Here is a 13,305-nt window from a genome sequence, read left to right on the forward strand (position 1 = left end):
AGGCGCACGTCCAGCTCCGGGCTGCGCAGAGGAAGCCGAGGGAGACCGGCCGAGCGCCTTCGAAAACCCTAACACTTAAGGATGTTCTGCAGTGGAAAGCAACGAAGAAAACTTAAAGAAAAAAAAATTATTCATTTGAAATACAGAAATCTTCCATCCGCTGGTTCACTCCCCAAGGGGCCACCACAGCCAGAGCTAAGCAGATCTGAAACCAGGAACTTGGAGCCTATCCTGGGTCTTCCACTTGGGTTGCAGGGGCCCAAGCACTTTGGCCATCCTCTGCTGCTTTGCTAGGTGCATTAGCAGGGAACTCTTTGGAAGTGGGTCAGCCAGGCATCAAAACAGAACACCGATGAGATCAATTAAAGAAACACTACAGGAAACAGTGGAAACAAGGAAAGAGTAAAAGAGGTGTGGCCTTGTGGCATAGTGAGCTAAGCATGCCCTGCTGCCTGAGGAGCTGGGAGGTGGGGATGGGGCAAGTTCTCCTCTGCCAGGTGGCCGGGATGGGGCGGCTCTCAGCGGTGCTGGGACAAAGCCCAGCACTTGCAAGGATTCCAGCAAGAGCTGAAGGGCCAGCTCCCAGCAGAGCCCCTGGCACACGAGGCCACCTTCTCCCCGCAGCTGGACCTCCAAGCCATGGCTGTGCCTGCGCTGGCCTGGGGTCAGCCGTGCATTTCCCAGATGCCCTTGCCGCCCGAGGTCCTTAGAGACTGTGAGCTGGAGGTGCAGGACTGCCTGTTCCTAGCTGCCTGGGCACCCCTGAGGGTACGGAGTGCAGAAGTCTCCAGCTCCCCATGGCTGGGCATGCTGGACACTGGGCACCAGCAGAGACCCTAGCGCCAGCACAGGCGGCTTGACCTCCAGCACCCGGGCTCTTGGTGATGCCGCGTTGTTCTCCAGGCCTGGGCTGCAGCTACTTCCTGCAGGTGCTCACCTGGGGGGTAGGGATGAGATGTCACCTCCATGTCCACCTCGCTCGAACACCTGTGTAACGGATGCCGGAGTGGTCCCCCTGGGCGAGAAGCGGGGAATGCGGTTTCCGTTTGCCGGGCCCACCGAGGCTCCCAGCGCCAGGATGAGGCTTCAGCTGCCACACTCGGGATGTTTTTCACACGTTGGACACACTCACTGCTTCCTGCTCACTGGGTCCGCTCAGCGAGAAGCAGCCAGCAGGATGGGCGTGGTGGCTTGCGGCTGTCAGGACTGAGTGCCCCCAGAGAGGACAGCCGTGAGGCCAGACGGGGCAGGAGCTTCACGCTCAGAAACGCCTCCTTCCTCGCTGGGTTCCCACTGACACGACAGCCGCAACACACCGAGTTCAAGCCGGAGCCACCGTTCACTGGTGCCAAGGATCCATATGTGCCCTACCTCCTACCGCAGCTTCCTCCCTTCCTGAGCTTGCAAGGGAAAAAAACAAAGTAGATCTTATAAAAAGATCTTGCATCTGCAGACTCGGAGAAGGAACCAGACTGGTGAGTGACGCTACACAGACCAACTGCGTGCATTCACTCATCGCACGTGCTGAGCAGAGGCCGGAGCTGGGCACAGCAGTGAAGGTGCCACGGGGCTGCCCACGGACCCTGTGAGATGCCTGGGCTGGAGGCCTGGCTCCACTGCTCACTCCAGCTCAGGCTGAGATGCCCCCGGGTGGCCCCTGCCGCCCGTGTGGGAGGCCCAGATGAGTTCTGGGCTTCTGGCTTTGACCTAATCTCTCTTTCCTTTTAATATGAAATGGGAATAAACACACTTTTAAAATATGTTTTGAGAGCAGATGTTGTAATGTAGAGGGCTAAACTGTCCTTTGGGACACTTACACACACACACACACACACACCCCTGCCAAGTGCCTGGTCCCCGTGTCCAGCCTCTAGGTAATGTATCCTGGGAAACAGCAGCTGATGGCTCATGTACGTGGGTCCCTGTTGCCCACATGGAAAACCTGGATGGAGTTCTGGGCTCCTGGCTTCAGCCTGGCCCAGCCTAACACTGAAGCCATCTGGGGAGTGAGCCAGCAGAGAGATCTGTCGTAACTGTGCTTTTCAGACAGATAAATAAATTTTTAAAAAATAAAAGAAATCTTAAAAAAAAAAAAAACAGGATGGGGCTGCATGGTGGTATAACACACTAATCTTCCACTTGCCATGCTGGGATCCCATATGGGCACCAGTTCGAGTCCTGGTTGCTCCATCTCCCATCCAGCTCCCTGCTTGTGGCCTGGGAAAGCAGTCGAGGACGGCCCAAAGCCTTGGGCCCCTGCACTCATGTGGGAGGTATGTAAGAAGCCCCTGGCTCCTGGTCCATCTCTGGCTTGTAGTTGCAATTTGGGGAGTGAACCAGTGAGGTGGAAGATTCATTCTCTCTCTCTCTCTCTCTGTTTCTTTCTAATTCTGCCTTCCAAGTAAAAATAAATATTTTTTTAAAGAATAGGGTAATAGTGTACACTGATTCATTTTGTTCTCCTCCCCTAAGCAAGAAAAACAGAGGGAAGCCTCTGGTGCCAGGAGCCACGGCAGCGCCGTTAATACCCACCGGGACCCAAGCCAGGGCTCCAGATGTTGGCAGTGCCCATGGAAACACTGAGTTGCTTGTGTCCAGCACAGAAGGGAAATGGGTCACTGCTACATGAACTGAGTCAGCACCCTACGTGGTAGCCTACAGCTGTAAGCGTCCCTAAGCCTTCCCAGAACTGCAGCTCCACAGCTCACAGGGCAGTTTCCAGGACACAGAACAAGAATGCACAGCCATGAAGCAAACAGCAAGGCTTCTCAAAGCACACGAGGCTTCCAGTGGCTCACGGGACATGTCTGGGGGGCCAGCACTTAACAGGCTAAGCCTCAGCCTGCTGAGCACTGCACCCCTCGTGCACAGCCAAGGCACTGCTTTGTAGCTGTTTAACTTCTTAAAAAGTTGTATTTACTTCTGTATTTAAAGAGTAGAGAGAGAGACCTACTGTCCACTGGTTCACTCCCTAAGCATCTGCATTGGCCAGGGCTGGGCCAGTCCAAAGCCAGGAGACAGGAGCTTCTGCCAGGTCTCCCGTGGGGGTGCAGGGACCCAAGCATTTGGGCCATCCTCTGCTACTTTAGGGAGCTGGGGCAGACGTGAAGCAATGGGACTTGAACCACTGCAGGCAGCAGGTTAGCCCTGTGTGATCTCTCTGAATAATTTCATGGTTGACATTTTAACAACTTTCTGAGTGCCCTGGGCCCTTCTGCATCCCACTTCTGCCCCCATCCCACAACTCCCCTGTGACCTGGGCAAACCCTATTCCTCCCTCATTTGTGAAAAAACAAGTTAGAGTCTTGCTGGAACAACTCAAGTTAGGAGAGGCAAAGTTAATGGTCATGCCAAGTTGGGCGGGGCACACGCTGCACCTGCTCAGCGTAAGACATGACCAACTTCTGCGGCCATAAGCAGATACGCACTTGCCGGAATCTGACATCTCCAACCACTGAACAATGCGACAAAGAAGGGGAAGTTGCAGTGGATTCTGAATGAAGGTGTGCACAGGGTCCTATGTGCTCACCACGCTCCCCCATTCCCTCACTAGCTGCGTGGCCCCATGCTCAGCAGGGGACTGGCTGCCAGGGACATCCGACCCATACGTAGTCAGCATCCTCCTGGGGACTTGTGCCAGGGTGATCAGTGATCAGTGAGAACTGCAATCCAGAGGACCCTGCCACACCCAGAGCCCTCACCCCGGGCTTATCCTGTGGTGCCTCCAGGAGTTCAGCCACACTTCCATCCAAGTCTCTGGCACGGATCTGGGTAAATGCAGCCCCACAGATTGAGTTCTGAACAATCAACTTTGGCCGTTGAATGCTTGGGGCCTTGCATGATCCACAGGAAGGGTTCTGACCCTATGCAGCTGGACGTGGCCTGTCGCTGTCCCGCAGCGATGGACTTGGTGCACGGAGCTGATAATAACACACGTGGACCCTGACTGATGGTCAAAAGCCGTAGTTTATTAGTGGCATCAAACTTTATACACTGAGGGCCATACAGGATAAGGGAGGAAGTATTGAGCTCATCAACAAAACCATCAATGCTTTTGTTTGGAACTCTTTTGTCTTGTATATTCTACCAGGTGTTCTCATATACATACTGTCCACTCAACTGTTCTTATGCAAATGATATCTCATCAGGTATATTCTCCTCCAAATATCCAAACAGCTGTAATCCTGTGCTCACTGACCTTCTACGGTCACAATGTCCTCCTACAGTGGCCCTGCCGGTTGTCCTCCCAGGGACAATGTGAGGCTGCCTGAGGGCCAGGATCTGTTTAAGTTGACGCAGTAGCTCTTCAGCCTGAGCTTAGAGGAACCAGCCTTGGGAGGGGCTGGGACTGTGTCTGACTCACACGGAGCTGGCATGCAGAGATTCTCAAAAATATTTAAGAGCGATTTTTTGCTTCAGTCAGCAAAGTAAAACAAGCCAGGCTCCCTCCACCTAGAGCAAATAAATCACAGAGCGCCTGCTTGCTAAGTGGAAAATTTTCTACGCCGGCTTGGACTTTGGCCAAATCTCTTCCTGGTGCTTAACACTCACTTGTGACTTTACGGTCCTCCCCAACTTAAGTGTGGGCGTGCTCTCCCTGGCTACCCCACCACAGAAACATCCTCCCAGCTCTGCAGGTTGGAGGCGTGGGCTTGGTTTGGATGCCAGTGTGGCTGGGTTTGGGAGAGGGAACGCTGCCAAGCAGCCACTGCCGCCCGCCCTCTGCCTGTGTCCTCGTGTGGGGGGCTGGCAAGCAAGCTGAGGTTTCACCCCCCATCTAATCACCCCCAAAGGCCCCGCCTGCCAATGTCGAGGCCACCTTGGGGTTTAGGGTTTCCCTGAGTGTGAATTTTCTCAGGACACAGACGCTCCAGCTGTGACAGACATGATGTGGGTTTTGCCAGGTGCAGCCAGGAGCCAAGAGGACTCCTGCCCCAACCCCAGGCCTGGGGAGCCCGGCTGGCCAGCTCCCAGCTGCCCCAGGGGGATCCACACGGCTCCCATGCCGTAGCCAGCAGGACACAGGCTGTATAGAGAGCAACATATTTTGGTGGATCAAATTAATTCCTTTGAGACAGACAGGGAATAAAGTCCTCCATAGGTTAAGTAACTTATACATTTCCCACTTAATGGTTTCTATGTTGCTTAACCATTCATTCAGGGCTTGCTACTTTAAGAACATCATCTCAGGAAGTTATAGCATGGGATGTGATTTCATTTCTTTTTACTTTTTAAAGATTTATTTACTTTTTTAAAAAAGGATTTATTTATTTTTATTGCAAAGGCATATATACAGAGAGGAGGAGAGACAGAGAGGAAGATCTTCCATCTGATGATTCACTCCTCAAGTAACCGCAACAGCTAGAGCTGAGCCGATCTAAAACTGGGAGCTTCTTCCGGGTCTCCCATGTGGGTGCAGGGTCCCAAGGCTTTGAGCCGTCCTCAACTGCTTTCCCAGGCCACAAGCAGAGAGCTGGATGGGAAGTGGAGTAGCTAGGATACAAACTGGTACCTGTATGGGATCTCAGACGTGCAAGGCAGGGACTTTAGCCACTAGGCTACTGTGCCGGGCCCTGAGATTTCATTTCTAAATAAACTATGAAGCATTGTTGAAAGAAGTACACGACCTGGATCCCTGTGGGGAGGGGAGCTCGGGAGGCCTCCAGGACCATCCCATCCTGGAGGTTATTTTTTTTTTAACCCGCCCAGGTGCTGTAGCAGGCTGTGTGCTGCCCTGTGGGTGGGCCTTCAAGATCCCCTGCTTGGAGGCTCTTTGAACCCAGCGCAGATATGTAGAGCTGAGCACACTGGATCCCTGGGGGGAGGGAAGGTCAGCAGGCCTCCTGGACCACCCCATCTTGGAGGTTAGGTTTTTTTGACCTGCAGGGGTGTCTATAGCTGGGTGGCCCAGGTGCCAAAGGTGCTGAATGAAGCCCCTCAGGCTGCCCGGGGGCATACCCTCACGGTTAGAGGGTACAGGGGGATGATGGGATCACACAGGTGGCACTCTGAGATGACCTGCGGTTTTCATGCCCAGGTTAGGAATTACACCTGAGGGACTTCCACGGCTAAGTCCATGGCATGTGTATACACGTAGGGAACCGACACCAAAGTAGTTTGGAGGGCAGAACAAGAGTGAGAGAAGTGGGTCTGAGAGCAGAATCTGTGGGAGCACTGTGGGCTCACCCCTGTGGAACCGCAATCGCTGCTGGCTCGCCCAAGAACTGCAGATGGGGTCAGGCCTTGCTGGGGAGCTAAGGGGGCGCCTCAGCTGGGTTGGGGTTCCCACTGGTGAGGCCAAGAGTAGGATTGAGGGCAGCAGGCATGGCTGTACATGGCTAGACTGCACTGGCACGGGTGTGCACTGGGTCAGTGGACAGATTGGGCTTGACTCCTGTTCCCACTGGTAACTCATGAGAGCCAGTTTGGGTGTAGAACAAGCCAGCCTAGGTCTTGACTCCCGCTGAACTACGTGAAAACTGTGTCTGGGCACAGATCAGGTATCACTGGGCTGCAACACCCAACAGCAAAAACCAGAATGGGTGTGGCCAGGTGAGCAAGGCCACTGTTCTTGTCAGGACAGGTGGACAACGTCAACCTGGGCCAATGAGCCACTGGTATGTGCAACAACTGCCACTGGGAGGAGACTCAATGGAGGAGCTTGGGAAACTCCTTCATTGGGACGCAGTCCCTGCAGGTGAGCGCGAGAAGCAAGGCAAGGAACAGCCCAGACCATGCCAGGTTACAGTACCCACAGGCATACATGTGGGTCAGGTCTGGGGACAGGCCAGTCTGGGCCAGCACATAACACCCACTGGCAGATCTGAGAACCAGGGCAGGGGACAGGAGGAGCCAGATCAGGCCGCAACACCAGCCAGTTCACGTTAGGACCAGGACAGCAATCAGACTGGGCTGGGATAGGCTGTAGCACCCACAGCAGGAACTGGAACAGGGGGCAGACTAGACTGTGCCAGGCTGTGCAGTAAGACTGCGGATGCTGAAGTGAGGCGAGTCATGCCAGCCTGGGCCCAGCGGGGACCGGGTACATGAATCCCATGGATATCTGACAGGGCTCGGGTAGTTTGGCTCAGGTTATGGGACTCCCCTGTGTGGTGGGGGATGGCTTCCTGAGCCCTGGGCACAGGGGAACCAGTGGGGTGTGGGTTGATTGGCCCATATCCTGGGGTCTGCTTTCCAGGTGGGTGTTGGTTTAGTAAACCCCGGGGGGTTGGGGATCTGGCGGGACTTGGGTCTCCTGGCCCAGGTCCCAGGGCCCACCTCCTAGGTGGGTGCCAGGTTCATGAACCCCAGGAGTAGGGTATTCAGCGGGGCTTGGGTCTCCTGTCTTGGGCCCTGTGCCCCATCTACTAGGTGGATGTCGGGTCCATGAGCCCCAGGGGTGGAGGATCTGGTGATGCTTGGGGCACCTGGCCTGGGTCCTTAGACTTGGAAGAACATGTCCTACTTAATGAAAAAGGTGGAGCAGTAGACACAGGCCCTGTTGTAAAAGGAGAATATGGCAGCACATTTGGTGCTGTAGCATAAGAACAGAACTAACTGGACAACTACCCCAAACAAACGATGACAGCAAAAAATCTAGGTAAACCAACGGACATTGGAAGAGTGACATCATCCTCAGATCAGCGAAATTCACAGCATTTCAGAACTATCCAAACCACTTGGACAGAACCCTCGGAATATGTGCACATTGAGACTCTGGGTTGATGAGGTGGCGGTTTCTCATCCCTGGGCACTGGGATGTGTGGGAAGTTGTGAGTGGTTTCCCCCTTTGTCTTTCCCCTTCCCCCAGGAACAAGAAGAAATAGCAAATTTGGAAGCAATGAATTCACCCAATTTTCCCTAAACCTCAATCCTTCCCACCCTGACATCATTATTGGAAAGGCATCGCGTCTACATGCATTGGGAGACGCAGTATGATTCCAATAGCAGTACTCACTACATTGATCTACTGACTCAACATAAATCCGAGCGGATATCCAGCTGCGCTTTCTTCAGAAATTGACAACCTGATTCTAAAACCTACATGGGATCCAGAATAGACAAAACGGCCCTGGAACTAAACAAGGTTGAAGGACTCGTGCGTGTTCATTTCAAACCTCACCTCACAGCTACAATAATCAAGATAACGTGTTGGGCAGTAGGTTAACCACATTGCTATGATGCTGGCATCCCCTGTGAATGCTGGTTTGATTCCTGGCTGCTCCATTTCTGGTCCAGCTCCCTGCTAGTGTAGCAAGGAAAGCACTTGGGAGGATAACCCAAGTGCTTGGGCCTGGGCACCCAGAGGGCCTTCCTGGTTTCTGGCTTTGGCCTAGAAGTGAGTTGGTATATGGGTAATCTCTGTCTACAACTCTACCTTTCAAATAAACAAAATAATTTTTTTTAAAAGGCCCCAGTGCTGCAAGGACTTTGGCACTTTTGTTGAATTTCACCTCCAGGCCTTCCATCAGCATCTTGTTTGGCATTCATAATGTTCACTTACCTTTTCAGCATCTGCTAATCTGCAGTAATGCCACTCCTGTCAATCCTAAAATGGGCCATTTGTATCTTGCCTCTTTTATCTGTTCATAGCTAAATGTTTATCAATTTATTAAGAAGTTCAGTTTTTAGTCTCACTGGATTTCTATCTTGCTTCTTTTTGATCACCTTTTCTCTTCACTTGCTGTTTGTGTTCTCTGTCAAGCTACAGAACTGAAGTCATTGAGATCCGTCATCTAACAGAGCTTAAGACTATACATTTCTCTTTAAATATCACACTGGTTGCATCTCTCAAAAATTTTTTTTAAGATTTATTTATTTTTATGGAAAGTCAGATATACAGAGAGGAGGAGAGACAGAGAGGAAGATCTTCTGTCCGATGATTCACCCCCAAGTGACTGCAACAGCCGGTGCTGAGCCAAACCAAACCCAGGAGCCAGGAACTTTCTCCAGGTCTCCCATGCAGGTGCAGGGTCCCAAGGCTTTGGGCCTTCCTGGACTGCTTTCCCAGGCCACAAGCAGGGAGCTGGATGGGAAGTGGGGCCACCAAGATTAGAGCCAGTGTCCATTTGGGATCCCAGCGCATTCAAGGCGAGGACTTTAGCTGCTAGGCCACTGCACAGGGCCCACATCTCTCAAATGTTGACATACAGGTTGTGTTCTGTGTGATCGCGTCACATGTGGCCACATGGGAGAGGCTCAGGGAAACACATGTGTGATTCTCAGGATTTTAGAAACAGAGGGCATTGCCCACCAGGCAGAGACAGGGGCCCACAAGAGGCCACTTCTGGGAGGTCAGTAGATAGAAGCAGGAACAAGCGAGACAGCCTAGGAGAGCATACAGTTTCCTTGGAAACAGTAAGGCAGGCCAGGAGAAACGTGTCAGGATTGGCTGCTTTGAAAAGTATCACCAGGCTGTCAGCTGTAGATGACCCCAGCTGGCTGACATCTGGCCCTGGCATGGAATTTTTGTGTGTGTGTACAAACATATATCTTATTTATTTATTAATTTGAAAAGCAGAGTTTACAGAGAGGCAGAGAGAGATCTTCCATCCACTGGTTCACTCCCCCTAATGGGCACGATGGCCAGGGATGGGCCAGGCTAAAGCCAGGAGCCAGGAGCTTCTTCCAGGTCTCCCACATGGTGCAGGTACCCAAGCACTTGCTTCATCTTCCACTGCTTTCCCAAGTACATTTGCAGGGAGCTGGATCTAAAGTGGAGAAGCCAGGACTTGAACCAGTGCCCTTACAGGATGCTGGTATTTCCACAGGCAACAGTTTAATGCACTGTGTCACAACAAAGGTGCCTCTGGCATGATTAAGGCAGGGGAATTCTACTTCCCGGGTGCTTTGGGTAAACATACACATTGCTGTGTGGATCAAAAGTTGGGTCCTTGACTAGATTCAGGAGGAGCAGTCTGGTGTCAATCAACAGGAGTTTAAGGGGCCAAAACTTAAAAGATACAGATAATTTTTTAAAAATTAACAATTTAGTTCAATCAATCCAAAATATTCCCTAATTTTTCCTTTCCCTTTGCTAACTTCTGTACCAGTGCTCCCCAGACAAACAGAACCAAGAGGCCAGATATCCAGATGTACGATGGGGTTGGTCACGTGCCTACGGAGGCCTATCAGCCAGCAGGACAATTCCAGTCCAAGGCCAAAGGCCTGGGAATCAAGGAAACCCACGGCCCATGCCCAGGCTTGAGTCAGAAGGCTGGAGTGTGGATGTTGGGTGATGGGGGAGCCATGTGCTCTCCCTGCATCTCACTGCTCTGTGCCTGCCCAGGGGACAGGCTGATGCCCACCCACAAGGTTAGGGTGGAGACCCAGTGCGCAGACTCCTATGCTAAATAGGACAGCATGCATGGCAGCCACTTTGGGTTCTCTTCTCCAATGGATGTGTGAATTACCTTTCAGTGAAACTAAAGTAGAGATGGGAAAGCAAAATTTACTAAAGTCTATGAAAAGTGCATTCCAAGAGAGGAATGGGCCAACGAGACATGGCTTGGGCTTTTATTTAGGGCTGCAGACCACAATGCTAATTGTATTGCAACGATCGTGTAATGAAGCAGGGTCCATTGCAGGTCAATCTCCCACTGCACATGTGCTACAAACTGCAAACTGGGCAGGCTGCAGGCTCCCTGGTCCCTCCCTGGGGTAAATACCCTCTGCTTGACAAAACAGACTGGGTTCCCCTTAACCCAGTCATGCACAAGGATGGCCACTGTGCTTCCCAAGTGTTAGGGGTCTCCTGGAGATGTTTTGAATGACTTCTAGTTTAATTTCACTACGATCATGGGACACAGGTTATGTGGCTTCAATACTTTAAAACTTACAGGTTCTTGTTGTATATGCTGTTCCATTGGTTCAATCTTGGCCAATGAGCTGTATTTGAATTCTTTCTCATTGGGTAAAGCTGGCTGACGGAAGTGTTTAAGTCTTGAGTGATTTGCTTATTCTAGGAATCCACAGAAAAACCTGGAATCAGTGAGTTTAGAATGGCTGCAGAACATAATACATAAAAATCCATTACACTTCGTAATGTATTATCAATAAACACTTGGAAATTTAAGGGATGAGAGGGAATTCATTACATGGCATTAAATAACAGATCCAGACTTGCACAAGGCACCTGGACGGAAAGGCCAGGATGGGGTACAGTACAGCTCTGTGGACTCTGTGTTCTGGGGACCCTTTCCTGCCCCGAGGCTCAGGCACAGGGTTCCTGTCACAGAGAGGCGATGACAGGAAGTGGGATGAACGGGGGTCATGGCTGCATGGGTGAGTCACATCATGATTTACTCTGTGTGCAATCTATTCTCAGAAAAGGCTGCAGACAGACAGTAGGCCTGGGGCCTTTTTTAAGGTTTAGTTTTATTTGAAAGGCAGATTTACTGAGAGCAGACAGAGAGATCTTCCATCTGCTGGTTCACTCCTCCAATGTCTGCAATGGCTGGAGCTGGACCGATCTCAAGCCAGGAGCCAGAAACTTCTTCTGGGTATCGCACGTGGGTGCAGAGGCCCAAGGACTTGGTGCATCCTCCGCTTCTTTCCCAGGCTATAAGCAGGGAGCTGGATCAGAAGTGGAGCAGCCAGCATAAGAACCGACACCCATAGAGGATGACAGCACTTAGAGGTGCCACCATGCTGACCAAATCCTTTATTTTTTTTTTTTAATGTTTACTTATCTTTCAGTTGGAAATGCAGACATACAAAGTGAAGGAGATACAGAAAGATCAGAGTTGCTTATCTTTTAAGATGGATTTATGGGAAATGTAGAGTGATTTAGATAGAGACCTTCACCTGCTGGTTCACTCCCTAAATGACCGCCAATGTCTTGGCCAAAAGCCAGGAACTCTACCTGGGTGGCAGGGACACAGGCCCTTGAGCTGGCATCTGCTGCTTTCCAGGCACATCAGCAGGAAGCTGGATTGTAAGCAAGTAGCCAGAACTCAAACTGGTACTTGGAAGCAGGGATGTGGGTGTCCCAGGTAGCAGGCTAACCTGCTACGCGATGAGACCAACCCAGGAAGAGAGTCTCAGCCAGTGCTGGGCTCATAAGCACTTGCTTCCATGGATAAGCAACGGAACCACAGTGTCGGAAACACAGAACGGGCCTGGGCAGACCTGTTGGGCTTGTGGGGTGACGGCATGAGGGCAAGTCTTGCACAGGGAGGGAGGAATTTGCAGTAAGGGGGATGGGTTCCTTTAAATGGCCCTGTTTTGTAGACAAGGGGCCAGAAGTGTGTGGCACTGAACACTGGGGTGGCTGCCCTCCAGGTGGAACAGCCAGGGCCCACGGGGAGCTCAGGGAAGGGGGCTCCTGCAGGTGTTGGCGCAGCCTTGGGCATGGCTCTCAAGACCGGGTCCTCCTAGCAGAGACTCACTGCCACTTCCTGGGTGTGCTGTGCCATCAATCGCCAACCAGACTGGCAGCTTGTCCCCAGCAGCCAGCTCAGAGGAGGAGGACATGGCCAGGGTGGCTCTTGCTGTCTCCTGCAGAGAAGCTCTGGCCTCTCCGGGCAGGGTGTATGGCTGCCTCTCAGGCCAGGAGTCAGTGTGGCAACAGAGGACCCAGGCAGTGGGACACTGCAGCCAAGTGGTGGCCAGGGCCATCTGGAGCCCACGGAAGTGACAATATGCCATTGCAACAAGCCACTCCTCAGAGTACACATTTCCTCAGGTCTGGGCCTCGGGCATACTCCGCTTTTAAGGAGCAATCTCCCTTCGTCCATCTTGTCCTCAACAGAAAAACCCCTCAAACCAAATCTGAAAGTCAAGAGTAACAGAAAGAGAGAATGAGATCTTCCACCTGCTGGTTCACTTCTCAAATGGCTGTAACTGCCAGCGATGACCTGGCCAGGTCTCCCATGTGGGTGCAGGGACCCACTTTGGTCCTCTTCCACTGCTTTCCCAGACACATTACCAGTGGAGCAGCTGGGATTCGAACTCATACTCAAGTGCAATGCTGGAATCACAAGTGGTGGCTGAACTCACTGTGCCACAACACTGGCCCCAGTCCCAAAGCATCTTGAAGTGTGGAGGAGGGATGGGCATTGAGTCTAGTGGTGAGGACCCCGCAGTCTGTATCAGGTGCCTGGGCAGTTCTCAGCCTTGGCTCCTGACACCAACAGCCTGCCAGTGCAGACCTGGGGGGCAGCAGTGATGGCTCAAGTGACTGGGTTCCTGCCACCCACACGGGAGCCCTGCCTGTTGTCCCAGGTCATGCAGCCAGACAGCCCAGGTTGTGTCCAGCTCCAGCTCCCTGCTGATGTCTCCTCTGGGGATAGAGTGACAACAAAA

Source organism: Ochotona princeps, chromosome 5 (genome assembly GCF_030435755.1).
Source record: "Ochotona princeps isolate mOchPri1 chromosome 5, mOchPri1.hap1, whole genome shotgun sequence".
NCBI lineage: Eukaryota > Metazoa > Chordata > Mammalia > Lagomorpha > Ochotonidae > Ochotona > Ochotona princeps.